The sequence below is a fragment of the Lycorma delicatula genome, chromosome 2 (assembly GCF_047948215.1).
Source record: "Lycorma delicatula isolate Av1 chromosome 2, ASM4794821v1, whole genome shotgun sequence".
Lineage (NCBI taxonomy): Eukaryota > Metazoa > Arthropoda > Insecta > Hemiptera > Fulgoridae > Lycorma > Lycorma delicatula.
The window spans coordinates 27,147,128-27,162,049 of NC_134456.1; the positions used below are offsets into that span (position 1 = coordinate 27,147,128).

The window sequence follows — 14,922 nt, forward strand, 5'->3', positions numbered from 1 at the left end:
ATCTGATTAGAAACAAACTTAATATATACCGGTATTTGTTTTATTCTGTGAAGCGCGCTATCTGGAAAAAAGACTCTGTTGTTCTGATCTGAAGAGGAAAGTTACTGTAACAAACACGTAATTACATAAACTACATTGAATCTATTGTTGACTTTTATAAGAGAATTCGCCGGTTGAAAATTTTCTTGTAAGAGCTACTGTGAAATATTTAGTCACACTGTTTTTTTTTTTAAATATTACTCCATCTGTGACGTAATAATCATAGTTTTTTTTTCATTATTACACACATTTTCTTACCAAAACGAATATATTATATCTAGTAAGTAAACATGACTGAAATAATTATTACTTGAAAAATTAAAAAAACTAACAAGAATATTTGACAAACAGAAAACTACTTTAAAAAATTTGATGTTCACATGACTTCCTTATACGCCTATTAAATTACATATACACGTTTTTTAAAATGAAAAATACATAAAATTTTATTTCATTAATAACTTCTGATATTGTTTCATATATATATATATATGTATTTTTTTTTATTATTATTATTGAATTATAACTTTTCATAAAACCTTTTTTACAATTAGGGGCTAATAATTAAGAATTATTAATGATTAATAATTATTAAATCAATTTATTTAAATTAAAAAAAAAGTTAAAAAAAAGGAGTTGAAATCTGATTCGAACCGATGTGCCTTGCTATAAGATCCAAATATTTCATTAATTAAGATTTCATTTGGCTATAACTCTAGGAACCAATGAAAATAAGTACCACTTATGATATATCGTTGAGAAGCTCTTAATGAGGGCGTATTACTGCAGTTAAGAAAAATTCCAAAATCCAAATTTTTTGGAGTTTGGGCTTCTTGGACACTTTTGGTCCAGTCGATTGCAATCAAAAGGAAAGGTGCTCAACTAGATGTTACAACAGTCCTAAATCCAAAATTTCAACATCCTACGGCTAATCGTTTTTGACTTATGCGAGATAAATACGTACGTATGGACAGACGTCACATCGAAACTAGTCAAAATGGATTCAGGGATGGTCAAAATGAATATTTCCATTTAAATTATATTTCATTTTTTCTTTTTTTCTTTTTGAAATTAAATTAAATAAAAATAGGATGTTTTAACAAAAAAAAGAAGAGATTGAATAACATAAAAACATCCCTTGATTTTTTTTTCTTAAAAAAAATTAGAAATTTCTAACATGTTGCGATCAGAGTAAGTTTAATACTTTAAATAAAAATACGTGATACGGTTATAATTTTTTTATAACTGATGCTGTATGAAATAAAAAATAACGAATCAAAAAAAAAAATTGGAAACGGTACAAAAATATTAATAAAAGAAACAGACGGCTTCTAATTAATTAGAAAAAATAAAAACTACTAAAAGAATAAAAAAAAAATATTCTAAAAAAAAAAGATATAAAAGAAGCTTTCTGATGGTGAGATTAAATAAAAATATTTGTAAACCTTTTTTTTTAAGATGAGGTGCTTGGTAGAGTAGGTTAAGAGAGGGCGATTGAAATAATAAAAAGAAGAAAATGCAGTTGGTTGGGACTGGCTGAGACGTGACTGCCTGTTGGTGAAGGCATTGGAAGGATTTGTAACGGGGAGGAAAGCAAGAGGTCGGAGACTAGTAAAAATAGTAGACAATGTAAAAAGGGAAGGAGTTACTATAACATGAAACGGATGGCACAGAATCGAGCAGAATGGGGTGCGGCCATGTGAAAACCTGCCTTTGGGCAGAACATTAATACACTTTTTTAAGATTACAAGTTATTTGGTAAAAGCCAAGTTAAAATTGATTCATCCGTTAAAATGTTACAAGGCAACAAATTAAAGTACAAACATACTCAGTGGACTGTCTAGATAATAAATGAAATAAACATTTTATAATACTATAAGAATATGTAAATTTATGTTGAGTTATATTTCAGTGAAAATTAATATTTTGAGCAAGATATCAACCAACTTTAGTTTTCTGTATAGGTTATTTAATATTTTTCGTTTAATATTAGAAACAATAAACCTGGAATGAAATCATTAAGTAAATATTTTTAAAAAATATGTATTTACTCGTATATTATCAAGACTACGTAATGCGATCCACTTATGTATAATTATAAGATTCTGAAAGGTTTTAAGACGGGATATCTCGATTTTATTAACGATGCTACATATATTGTGCAGAAACTCACATCATCTGCTCTACAGAAGACTATATAACATCATCTAACGTAACGCAGACATATAGAATATCAGAATTCCCGCTGTTCCTACCTACCCGCCGGGCATCTCAACCATCGTAGGGGAAGACACCCGCCTTGTAACGCTTCCGGTTGCCACAACCCCTCACCATCGCTACACCCACCGGACAGCAAAAGGTTTCTTTCAATTTTCTTACCGATTTTTTGTGTCTAAAAACTTTTTTCAGCATCATGATACCACCGCGAAAAGCAGCTGCGTCGTTTACAATAAGAGATATTTCAATCGGATTTATAGGAAAAAGGTTATGCGCGTACAAACATAAAAAAGTATACGGGTCCAATACATAACCTCTTTTTTTAAAGTCTGTCAATAAATTAAGTTTCACCAAGGTATTTTGTTTTCTACAGGAAAAATGTTATATACCCTACTGCTATCCAACAAAAAAAAACGATTTAATAGAACATTATAAAATTATAATAACCTTAATTTTACTACAAACGGAAATAAATGATTAAAAATTAAAGTTATTTTATTAATAGAAAAACGATTTTTTAACAAAATTTAGTTGAAAAAAAATTCAAGTTTTAAAGAAAAATCCGAATAAGCGATCGTCTGATCACATTAAATTGAGTTATTTAAATAATTCATAGAAGCAATACAATAATAAAACACGATTTAATTTTGCTTAACTTACTTTTGTTAACAAAGAATTTATAATTTTCGGGGACGGTGTTATCACTTATTCAAACTGAAACGAGTAGGTAATACAAATTCCGCGGATCAATAACCTTGGTAAACGTTTATCTGTTTTTAAGATAACTCTGAAAGATTCTTTCCTAACCTTAAAAGTCAAATTTTGGTTAAACGGGATTTCAAAAATATGCCTGGGTACTTCCTTCTTGGTTATAAAAAGTTTTTTGGTTTTTTTTTAGTATTTTTTCACTTAAATATTATTTTACTAATAAATAAATAAAAATAAAATTATAATATTTTATACAACTTCAGTTTTTTTCCCTACAAATCTCACATTTTCTCATTACTGCTATTTTACTTTCGGCTGTTCACGTCATATATAAAAAAATTATCATGAAATTTGGTAAAAAAAAAAAACAAAATTTGCGGATTGATTCTATTCATTTGTGTTGTTTTTAATCTAATCAAAGGTCGGTTGATATGAGGATTATTACACTTTGAAAAGGGTTGAATTTATACAATTTTATTGGTATTTTTTTTTATTTTTACATAATTTCGTCATTTTAAATTCAGCATTAGATTAAGGATTATTAAATTATTAATAGTTGTTTTTAATCTGAAATCGGCTTCTAAGAACTGAAATTTAAAGAAGTATTGAAATTATTATTTTTTTATTTTAATACAAATTTTTTGTCAGTTTTTTTTATTTTTATTTATAGTCGCATCAACAAGTAAATATATTAGCGACTTATCAGTGTAATGTAATTGTACCAGTAAATGCGTAGTCTTGAACAAATTCACGCCAACCATTCCTGATATGTTTGGTTAGTTGAAAGCCAACCACCAAAGAACACCGGTATCCACGATCTAGTATTCAAATCCGTATAAAAGCTTTAAACCTGAGAACTCTCGACTTAGAAATCAGCTGATTTACGACGATAAGTTCACCGCTTCATCATTCCGATGAGTCAAGTCAGTTTTGTATTTTAAAAAGATTATTAAAGATTTTTCTAGTCTTATTTTTATTTAAAATCTAGTTAGGCCTACAAAGAAGCCCCATATGAAAAAAAGAATCTCGTATGAAATAAAAGCGAAAAATAAACGTCTAAACGATGAAAACAAGAAAAAGAATTCAGATACTGCTATCTAATGCTAGTAAGGATCACTGGAATGTTGAAACATATGTTATACTTTTAACTCAAGGTTTCCTATTAAATCTCGTAAATTTCATAAGAAAATACTTCTAATATCAGAATGACAATGGTTATATATTTTTTCGTTAAATATATCTTTCACTTAAATTATATGTAAAAAACTTTCAAACTAATCAGTAGAGGAATATTCTCACGAAATAAAAAAAAATCCCTATCAGCACGCCGAAAGGCGGAGGTAGATTTCACCGGTGCTAAGTAGGGGATAAAAAAGATTTCCACCTTAAAGTTCAGAAAAACTTCAAATTTACTCAATACGACAACGGTTGCATGTGAAAAAAGTTTCACATATTTAGCATACGACAAGCCCCATCTTCTTACAGTTCCAGTAAACGTTTGGTCATCCCTTGCTGTAAAGGTTGTTCATATCAAAAATTGTTTCAGAAAAAAGTTTTAAATAATGTTTAGAGGACTAACGACTTTAAACCGATTCAACACTGTGACTATTAAGGGAGGTATTATTTTTTTTGTCATCAAAACCCCATTTTTTCCATCCCTGGGCCAATGGTTGGTGTTATCAAAAAACTTTACTTAAATAAGTTTTTGGTCCTTATCCAAAGAATATTAGGAATTTTAAACGAATTCTATATTTTACTTAATAAGAAAGTTTTAGCTATATTTTGGTTTTTTCGAAAAAGCTCCCCGATTTCCACCCCCATGGTCTGATATTGTCCATTAACGAACTCGACTGAGATTTTGGATCGTTATATAATATTTATCAATTTTAAAGTGATTGACGCAACACTTTTGAACTGATGGTGGTTTTGGGACCTGGGGGATGTGAAACGCGAAGATATTTCGAAATTTTTCGGAAGTCGAAACATGGCTTCCCATTACAATAGGTAGCTTTCTTATGAATCTACCTAAAAGAATCATCGAAATCGGTTCATTTGGTGATGAAAAAATATTATAAAAAAATATTTTAAAAAAAGTCAAATTATTAATCTTCTTTTCTATTTCAATCCTGCAGATCGATAATAGCTTTTAACTTTATCACTAAGAGAAGGTTCAATTTGTTTCTCCTAAGAGACATGTCGGAAAACAATTAAAAATCAAAAATTGTAAAATGGACATACAATATGAGTTTTAGATTAAGCGAATCAACACTTGTTTTGCAAGTGTTAAAAATAGAATTTTTTTTAGAAATGTAGAATGAGATTGCGTTTACTCCAAATTAAATAATAATAGAATATTTTAATTAATCCTCACAAATGAAGTTAATACTGATTAATCAGATAGAAAAGAGCGTTGTTATTTAAAACATAACTTAATTACTCTTCTGGAAGATGTACTGAATTCGAAATAAGTCGAATAAATAAAAACTTAAAAAATTAATGAAAAACATTTTCATGTGAAATTTTGTTTTGTTAGAAAGTCTGTTAAGATCTTATCCGGATAGACTTATGTCGGCTAACCTGGAATATCAGTTATTGAATATGTACAATCGATGTTAACCGATGTAGATAAAAGTTTTAAGATAATGGAAAATTCTTTGGTCTTTTCTGCAGGCTTCCAGAAAACTGTTACTGGGGCTCTGTATATAAAAATGGAATAGAATAGTATTAATAATATTTTAACAATTCAATGTAACCACGCTACAACGCTGTTATCGGGGGGCTTACGTGACACCCGCGTTATAGGTTAACCGCATTATTTCCAGAAGTAAATTTTAAATCACAAAGGGGATCAATTAAAAAAACTTGGCAAAAAATCAAGCAATACGGTTTAATAGAAAAGGCCAATACAGTATAATTTGTACTTCATAAAAACAAGTTAAGTGCGGAAGATACGATATTTTTTCAGATATTTTTTCGAGAACAGGTTATAATCCGCGTTATATCTGTGTCCGCGGTATATCGAGCCGCGTTATAGTGAGGCTGTACTGCATCAATAAATTCACCATACTGTGAGGAAGATGAAGGGCTCAGAGTCATACGACGTTCTACGATACCAAGGAATAGTACTGAACACTTTTAATTGTATATTATTGGATCTTAGGTTGTCTTTTTAAGTGGAAGATAATGATATAATAAAAACAATACATTTTTTCCAATAGACATTAAATATTTCATTATTTTATTTCTTTTATTATTTGTTTGGTTCAGTTAATTTCTATAAAAAAAGAGTATTTAATTAGAAAATATAAACAACTATAATCTCTACAACAGTTAAGCAAAATAATTATATACAAATCATACCAACAATATCATGGATTTTCATAATTTCAGATAAGATAATACAAAGATTGAATTTTAATAGTTTTTGATCTGGTTTTATTTGAATATCAGTACGATAATTCCGTTTTTTTAAATCGGTATTTAACTTTCTGGCAAGATAACTTTAAATGGAGCAGGTTGATGCCGTATTATCTCAACGATTGTGTTCGGCGGCAAGCGGTACCGGGAGGAAGAGAGTACTGAGTGCTGTGATGCCGTAGTGGGGGATCTAGTTGATTTGAGAAATGATCCAATTAGTGCGGCACTGCTCTCGAGGCCATAGTGCTTGTTCGTGAATACACATACCCTATGTGTGCAGTAGACGTAATCCAGCTAGTGTGTTACAGGACGCACGCATCCAAAATATTGCACTCTTGTCAAGCCTGACCTATATATATATATATATATATATATATATATATATATTCTTTTGAAGATGAATTAATCAGCAATCATGTTTTAAAAAACCTCTTCTTATAAAAAAAAAATGTTTTGCCAACCACAAAGCTATTTTGAATAGAGACCTCTTTGACGAATCATCTTATTTCAGTTTAAAATGTAATTATTAAAAAATACTCTCTAAACCAAAACTCATGGAAAATTATGTTACAATCAACGAAAATCAAACGTTTATTCGAAATAAAACAAGCTTTATTCTTATTAAAAATGTAACTGGTTCCTGAAGCAATTTACTAATTAAAACTTCTTAAATTACCAAAAGAACTTAACTTACAAGCGTTCTAGTTAAACAGTCTAGATTCTTCATTGATTATGTTAAACACTGTCACGCGCTTCACAAATCCAGTAATATTTATGACATTTTTTTAGAAAGCTTAAGCCTACTTCCAGTTAGGTACGTTAGTTCCTCGAGGAAAGATAGTTTTGTAACAATATAAGTTACATTTAAAATGGTAAACGTACACCTACATCTGTAGCAGATGAAATACCTGATCTTCCAAGGTTTTAAAGCAGGATGAACGCCTGTTGAATGCATGATGCTCTCGAAACTACCCTGCCGCTAGGATTATTTATCTCATTCCGTGGTTCCTTCGATAGATCGTCCTTTCTTACAATCCTGCATATGTCCTTTCTTTCCTCCTGCATATGGGATAGCTAAGATTAAGTTTGTAATCACTGTTGCTCCTACAATGATATTTGTCCTCAAGGTAATATATATCCACTCATTACTTTTTATCTCTCATCCCTTTGTCTCTTCTTTTGATACTGATGTAAGTATATCTAAATTTAAATTTAAATCAGGTTCTGGCTATATCCATTTTGAGGAATGGGAAATATTTTTTATCTCTTTTTATCTCTTTTTATCTCTCATCCCTTTGTCTCTTCTTTTGATACTGATGTAAGTATATCTAAATTTAAATTTAAATCAGGTTCTGGCTATATCCATTTTGAGGAATGGGAAATACGAGGGTTGGACGAAATGTATGCAAACTGGAATATAACGGGAGAAAAAAGTAGCGCAAAGCGACAGGCGCTGCCATTTGTAGTTTCATTCATCACTCCTACTATTTCAAAATTCCTTGATCTACGCCCTCTAATTTTCGTCAGTCACCATTGTTATACAGTCGAGTACGTCGGCTACGTGAACGTGTCTAAAACAACGTGCACTAATTGAATTTTAACAGTGGAAAAAGGAACGTTAATGGATTCATCGCCATCTAGAAGCCGCTTATGGTGATGAAGTTTTTAATAGTACTAGAGTAGGTGGATAACAGATTTCTGTTTATCAGAAGCTGGTAAAACTTATATTGAAGAAAAACTTCGCAATGGTCGACCAGTTTCTGTGACTGATGAAAAGTACTAAAAGGAGGGGGAAACAACTCCTTTTTTTGTTTCTAAAATATACGGTAAAATACCTTAACAAACGTATGGGTCATGCTCAAAAATCCACGGAGCCGATAATTCTGCAATACAATAATGGTCGATTGGCTACACAGATTGCGTGTAACCGCTGAAATTCTTGTAAATTTAAAATTTGAACTTATTCCATACCCTCCATTACTCACCATCTTTGGCGCCCTGATATTTTCACTTCTTTCCACAATTAAAGAGGGAAGTAAAGGTATTTACCAGGAGATGAATTCAAGAACGAAGTGAAAATCAAGAAAAGACGCCAGAATTCTTCATTGAAGAAATGAGAAAACTGGATCATTATTGGGAGAAATGTGTAGCTGATTACGTGAATAGTGAATGTAATTTTTTGTAGCAGATATGTACTTTTATCTTTTTATTTGAATACCTCGTTTCATTTGCGAATTATGAGCGACTGCGCATAACATTTCAACTCCCTCAGAGTAAAGTCAGAAAGGTTTTTGGGCTTTTGTAATATATTTTTTGAAATATTTAAAGACTATTGAAAATTACGTAGTCGTACAAATTACGAAATGAAGAGAAACTGGGTTAATGGGTCATATATCTTATTCATTCAAGGATAGTTAATTTAATAATGGAAGTAAATGTAGGAGCTAACACTATAGGATAACAAAGATTAGAATAAAGCAGTACATGAGTATAAAACAATCAATTGAGGATGTAGGTTATTGAAATTAAAAGATTACCGTAGAACAAAAATCAATTAAAAGGGTGTAAAAAACCAATTAAGTGATCGTTAACAAAAAAAAATCATTTTAAACAATTATGCGAAAAATGCCTCTTTAAGCAATGTGCGTAATTATTACGTGTTTAGTATCCACGGTAATGATTACAAATGAAAAGATATTTAATGGATAATAATGAACCATTTGATCTTAATTTAAATAAACCTTCATCCAACGTTTGATTTTCTGTTCTGAAAAATCTAAAGGATTTCCCAGATTATTATTCTCAGTGTTTGCAGACTGAAATCTATCTATCTCTATTTTAGTTAAACAATGATCTGTGAAAGAACTTTGAGTGAAAAGAGATAAGATTACTCAGCATTTTTGTAGATCTCAAATACCAAATTAAACATCATGATTTACAACTTTATGAATGGAAAAAAAACATTAGAGCAATATATAATTGATTTTCTCTGTCTTATTCGTTGATAATAAACAAACTTTTAAATGTGTAGATGAGTTGTATGTGAAAAATTTCGTGCCAAAATTTTAAAAAATACAGATGATTTACGAAACTGAAATTATTGCGTCAATTTAATTCCAGTTTTGTATTACACTTTAGGAGAAGTAATATTAAATTAAATTAGATGCAGAGGCTACGGTCTCTATAAAATATGAAATAGGATCCTTCCCAAAATCTTTTACACTTAATATAAAATTGCTTTTAATTAAATAATTTAATAACAAAAATTCTAAAAGATTTTTCAATGGGAGCCCGGAAGTGTATAATCTTCAGTAATAACTGTTTAACCTTGGTTATTTTTTTATATTAATTTTTTTTAATTTTTATTTCAAAAAGCAAATAATACCTAGTACAGAGTGTCCCATATAAAACGCAACCCAACCTTATATTGGTAGGTATTGAAATAATAAAAAGGCATGTGTAAATGTAAATGTAATTTTTATTATTACCATCCATTACCTTACATTTAGAGTAAATGTTGGAAGTGGCCGCCATCTTCTTGAATACAAGCTTCAATTCTTTTTAAAGCGTTTCTTGCAACTTTTTTCAAAGTTTGTGGCTGGGTATTTAATACAGCTTGTTCAATATTGACATTCAATTGTTCAAGTGTTCGTGGTTTGTTGCTGTAGGCTTTTTCTTTGAGGTAACCCCGTGGAAAAAAATCCGCCGCAGTCAAATCTGGAGATCTTGGAGGCCACAAGCCTCGACCGATAACACGATTACCAAAGAATTCCTCAACGAAATCAGAAGTTGAACCTGCGTAGTGCGATGTCGCACCGTCATGTTGTAGCCAGCAGTGTCTGTCTTCCTCTTCCAACAGTACTATGAACTAAAATAAAATATCCTAATATCGTTCTGCATTAATGGTGTACTCGAAAAAAATAGGACCGATTATTTTCTTCCGCGATATCGCGCACCACACGCCCAACTTCTGCGGGTGTAATTGTTTTTCGTGATAAACGTGGGGATTTTCAGCACTTCAAATTCTACTGTTTTGACTGTTTACGTAGCCATCCAATTGAAACCGTGCTTCATCTGTGAAAAATAACAAATCCATAACATTAATTCCCTCACGCAGAAACGACGGAACCATTGACAATATTGTAGCCGTCTTTCTTTGTCGGGCTCAAGAAGTCGATGAACCGTTTGAATGCGGTAAGGTCGTAATTGTAATTGTTTGGTCGTCCGATGAACAGTTGATTTAGACAAATTAATTTCAGCAGACAAATCGTCCAACCGATTTATTTGGCGAGGCGAGTAATCGGTTTTTGATTTCAGTGACTATATCTGTATTCAACACTGACGCAGATCTTTTGTGTTCCTTGTTATTAACAGAATCAGTCTCTCTAAATTTTGCAACTAACCTTAATACTGATGTTTTGTTAGGAGCTGGTTTATCTGGGTACTTATGGCGAAACAAATCTTGCACTGCAACCACTGATTTCGTACTGAAGTACGACTCAACAGTGAAAACACGTTCATCTAGCGAAAACACTAACTTGTCTCTAGCAGTACATAGAACGGTATGATTGCATTGTTGTTACTATCGGTAGTGTTTTACTGCGTCGCCGCGATGTTCAGATGTTGGACGAGTCCATTTCAGTAACGAGTAAGGGAGTAAGCTTGACTTTTGAAATTTCATGGATGAGTGATTGATGGGTTGCGTTTTATATGAGACACTCTGTATAACAAAAAAAACTAACTGACAAGGTAAATAAAAAAAATTGAAACCTAACTCTTACGCTAATTATTTTTTAAGTAATAATTGTTTTGTCAAAAACTGAAAACAACTCATTCCAACTCAAAATTCTTGTTTTATAATGAAAATAATCCATTAAATTATTTCTTAACATAATTCCAGTTGAAATTTAAGCATTTTTGAGATCCGAAGACTAGATTTACGATCCCCTTGAAGAACTCTGCCACCTTTCCTTTGAATCAGTCGGTGACAGTTTAATGAATCGATCTGCATGTGTTTTCCGTAGAAAAATTCGTAGAATTTAATTGTTCTGCAATTTTTTAAGAAACTTGAAGATTCGCTATACCGTGAAGCAAAGACGATTCAGTATAGGGCGCCATAATGTTTTTATGGTTTAGCGGTAAATTTCCGTGTTGATATTTTCTCCTTCAGACAGATAATCAGAAGAATGCCTTTCTGGCCTCATAAATATCACCGATCGGATCTTTCTTCAACATGCATGTTTGTTTTTCGTTCATTGAATAACCCACACCTTTCCGCATGTTTGCCTCATTAATCACACATTATCCATATACTTCGATTAGATAATGGTGAATTTTAGCTGTACAATAGTGCTTTTACATTTCAAAAACCAATCGCTTCTCGCAATCGACGGGCAATCTGCAAATCAGTTGCAGATTGACTTTGTTAATGAAATGCTACTGCAAAATAATGTCAAATTCACTCAAGAGCATGGAGCTAACTGACAACTTCATTAGACAAGTTAAGACATATTCCCGACCAGGTTTCATTCCAAGGCGTGTCAATCTCTTAATGTATGCAAACGATTCTTACTTTAAAAATGATCCTCCTGGAATGTTTAGTTTACAACATTATGTTCAATTATTTAACGGCTAGATAAAACTGTTATAACTGCTTAATAAAACAGTTTTAATAACGTATGTTTTCTTAAAATTAAAAATCGTTAACAACGTACTGCGTCTTGAAACCCAAGTTCTAATTCGAATTTATTAAGTTCTACTCTTGACCAATAAAACTTTGAAACTGCTTTTTCGTTTGATTTTTTTTAACGTTCGCCGATATATTCTCGTACACCGAAAGGAAATCTTAATTCAAGATACTTATATATATATATATATATATATATATATATATAATAATGAGAGTGTTTTCAAATGGAAGCAGCCAAAGCCGTGATTTATCGATAAATTGTTTTCGATACTCATTTTCTTGATTATAAGCATTAAAATTCATTTTTATTCTTTTTACTACCAACATCAAATAACTCGTCAATCATTTGTTTAACAGTTGATTTTAGAAATCGAAGGTTTTGAGGTTCAAATCCTATAAAAGTTAGTTACTTTTATACAGATTTGAATACTAGATAGTAGATACCGGTGTACTTTGGTGGTTGGAGTTCAGTTAACCACACATCTCATGATCGGCCTTAGTCTGTACAAGATTATTCCTCATTTACATGTCATGCAAATTCATCCTCATCTCATTTGGCCTTGAGAGGGTTGCCTATTGTTTACTAGCTGAACAGTTGCAACGTACACGTTAGGAATAATAAACAAATAATTATATCTTACTTTTTATTTAAAAAAAAAGAAAAACCGTTATATTTTTAATTTTTAAATATTAACTAAAAAAATTTCTTTCAAAACTAATAATTAATTTTTTTTGTTTTTTAGTTTTTTTAACTAAAAATTATAGCCTAATGAACAAAAATAAATAATTTTAACAACTAAAAAAATTAAATATTAAATTGGAACATTCTTATAACCTCTTTTTGGGAGGTTTTCTTATTCAAAGCTTACAAACATAACCTCTATATGTAATTATGAACATATCTGACTTAAACTTGTATTTCTTAATGACGAAAATAAAATATTAGATTTACATTGTTAGAGTCATCGCAAAATTTACTTATTTTAAAGCTCTTATCTCCATATATATTTACCACAAACTAAAACAAAAAATATAAGGATTTTTTTTTTACAATTTACATTCTACCAATTTCATATATCACATACACATTCCCACATCCTTTCAGATCATTTACAGTAAAAAGAAAGTTCATTTAATTGATTATATAGAATAAATCTTTTTATTTACATTTTTTTTTGCAGTAGAACAAAAATTTATAATCGGTTTTTCCTGACGAAACTATAAGTAAATAATATGTTAAAATATTACATGAAAGACGGTCATCCATTGATGACCCAAGAAAACAAACACCAAATTATTATAACAAATATATACGTCCGTTTAATAAATATACTTGTAGTAACAATTAAGATTCCCAGAGCACTCTTTACGTCACAAGCACTATCTGTAATTTGTTCAATAAACTATCCAATCTATCGACCACATACATCCAACACATTCAGTTCGCACGCGATGTTTTTCATCAAATAGAAGAACCTCATGCACATATGAACACAAGTAGATAAACAAAAGAATGAAAATTTAAACGCGGACATAAATAAAAGGCTGACAAAATAAGCTGATATAGATAAATGCAGAACAAGAGTATGACAAATAGTAATAGCATTAAAACAACAGTAAATAGGTAACAACAATGGAAACAAAAATAACAACAAAAACAATTAAATGCCCAAGGTAGAAAAAATACAAAAAAAAGTGAAGAGTATTTTCAACGACCATCACTAAGGTCTGGTACATGAACCCTTATCAATCGTTTAATATTACCATCGTTGTCTAGCAGGTTCAAAACAAGGGAATTTACGTGTCTTATTTAGCCAACTATGATATTTATTTAGATCTGAAACGGCCAATCTCATCCCGAATATACTAAATCCCCAGGTATTCATATAATTCAGAATTCCTGATGAAACAGGGCGGTTGAGTCACTTTCCTCAATATCTTGTTCTGTGATCTTCGGATCATTCTAATATTTCTGTCATTAGTTTTCCACCAGAGTTGAATCACACACATCCATATCGGTTTCAAGTAAACCTTATATAGATGGACCTTGTTAGAGAGAGACAACTGAGAACCCCTGTCCATTAGATAATACATACGCTTGAATTTCTAGTCAGTTTGTTTCTTTCTCTCTAACACATGATTTCTCCACGTCATACGTTGATTAGGTGGAAGCCAAAGTATCTGACACTAGTTATATGAGGAATTTCAACGTTATTCAAGTATTCCGGAGGGCAACAGTTTCCTTTCCTAGTCGTACTGGTAACGTGGGTAGAACTTCATAAGGAAGATTAAATTTTGAAATTTTAATAGTTTTCTTTTATTAATCGATTTATAATTTAAACTTTTAATACAATGATAATTAAAATAAAGAAAAAACTTATCAATATTAATAGAAAATAAAATAATCTGTCATAAATATTATTCTAAGCTACTGATATCGCATAAAACATAACTATGTAGGTCATATTAATAAATTATAGAAGTTATTTTTATGCAATTATCATCTAATGAAGAAACATTGAAAAAATTTCCATGATTATTTAATATTTGATCGACTACAATTATATTGAATACTTTCCCACAATACTGAAATAGATAAAGTATTTTCTAAAGCGAAACATCATATATTAAAAATAATCCGTTTAAATTAAGCTGATTATAATAAATAATAGACAAATATCTTTACCGCCGGCCTCCGTGGCGCAAATGGTAGCGTCTCAGCCTTTCATCCGGGTTCGAATCCCGGTCAGGCATGGCATTTTCACACACACTACTAATCATTCAACTCATCCCCTGAAGAAATACCTAAGTGGTCCCGGATGTTAAAAAAAAAAATCTTTACCACCGTGGAA

General features: G+C 30.8%; 1 protein-coding gene across 1 annotated transcript in view; it reads left to right on the top strand.

Moving 5' to 3' along the window:
- zyd (sodium/potassium/calcium exchanger zydeco) overlaps window positions 1–14,922 on the top strand; it is an 85,804-nt gene that overhangs the window by 10,863 nt on the left and 60,019 nt on the right. The window lies entirely within an intron of this gene.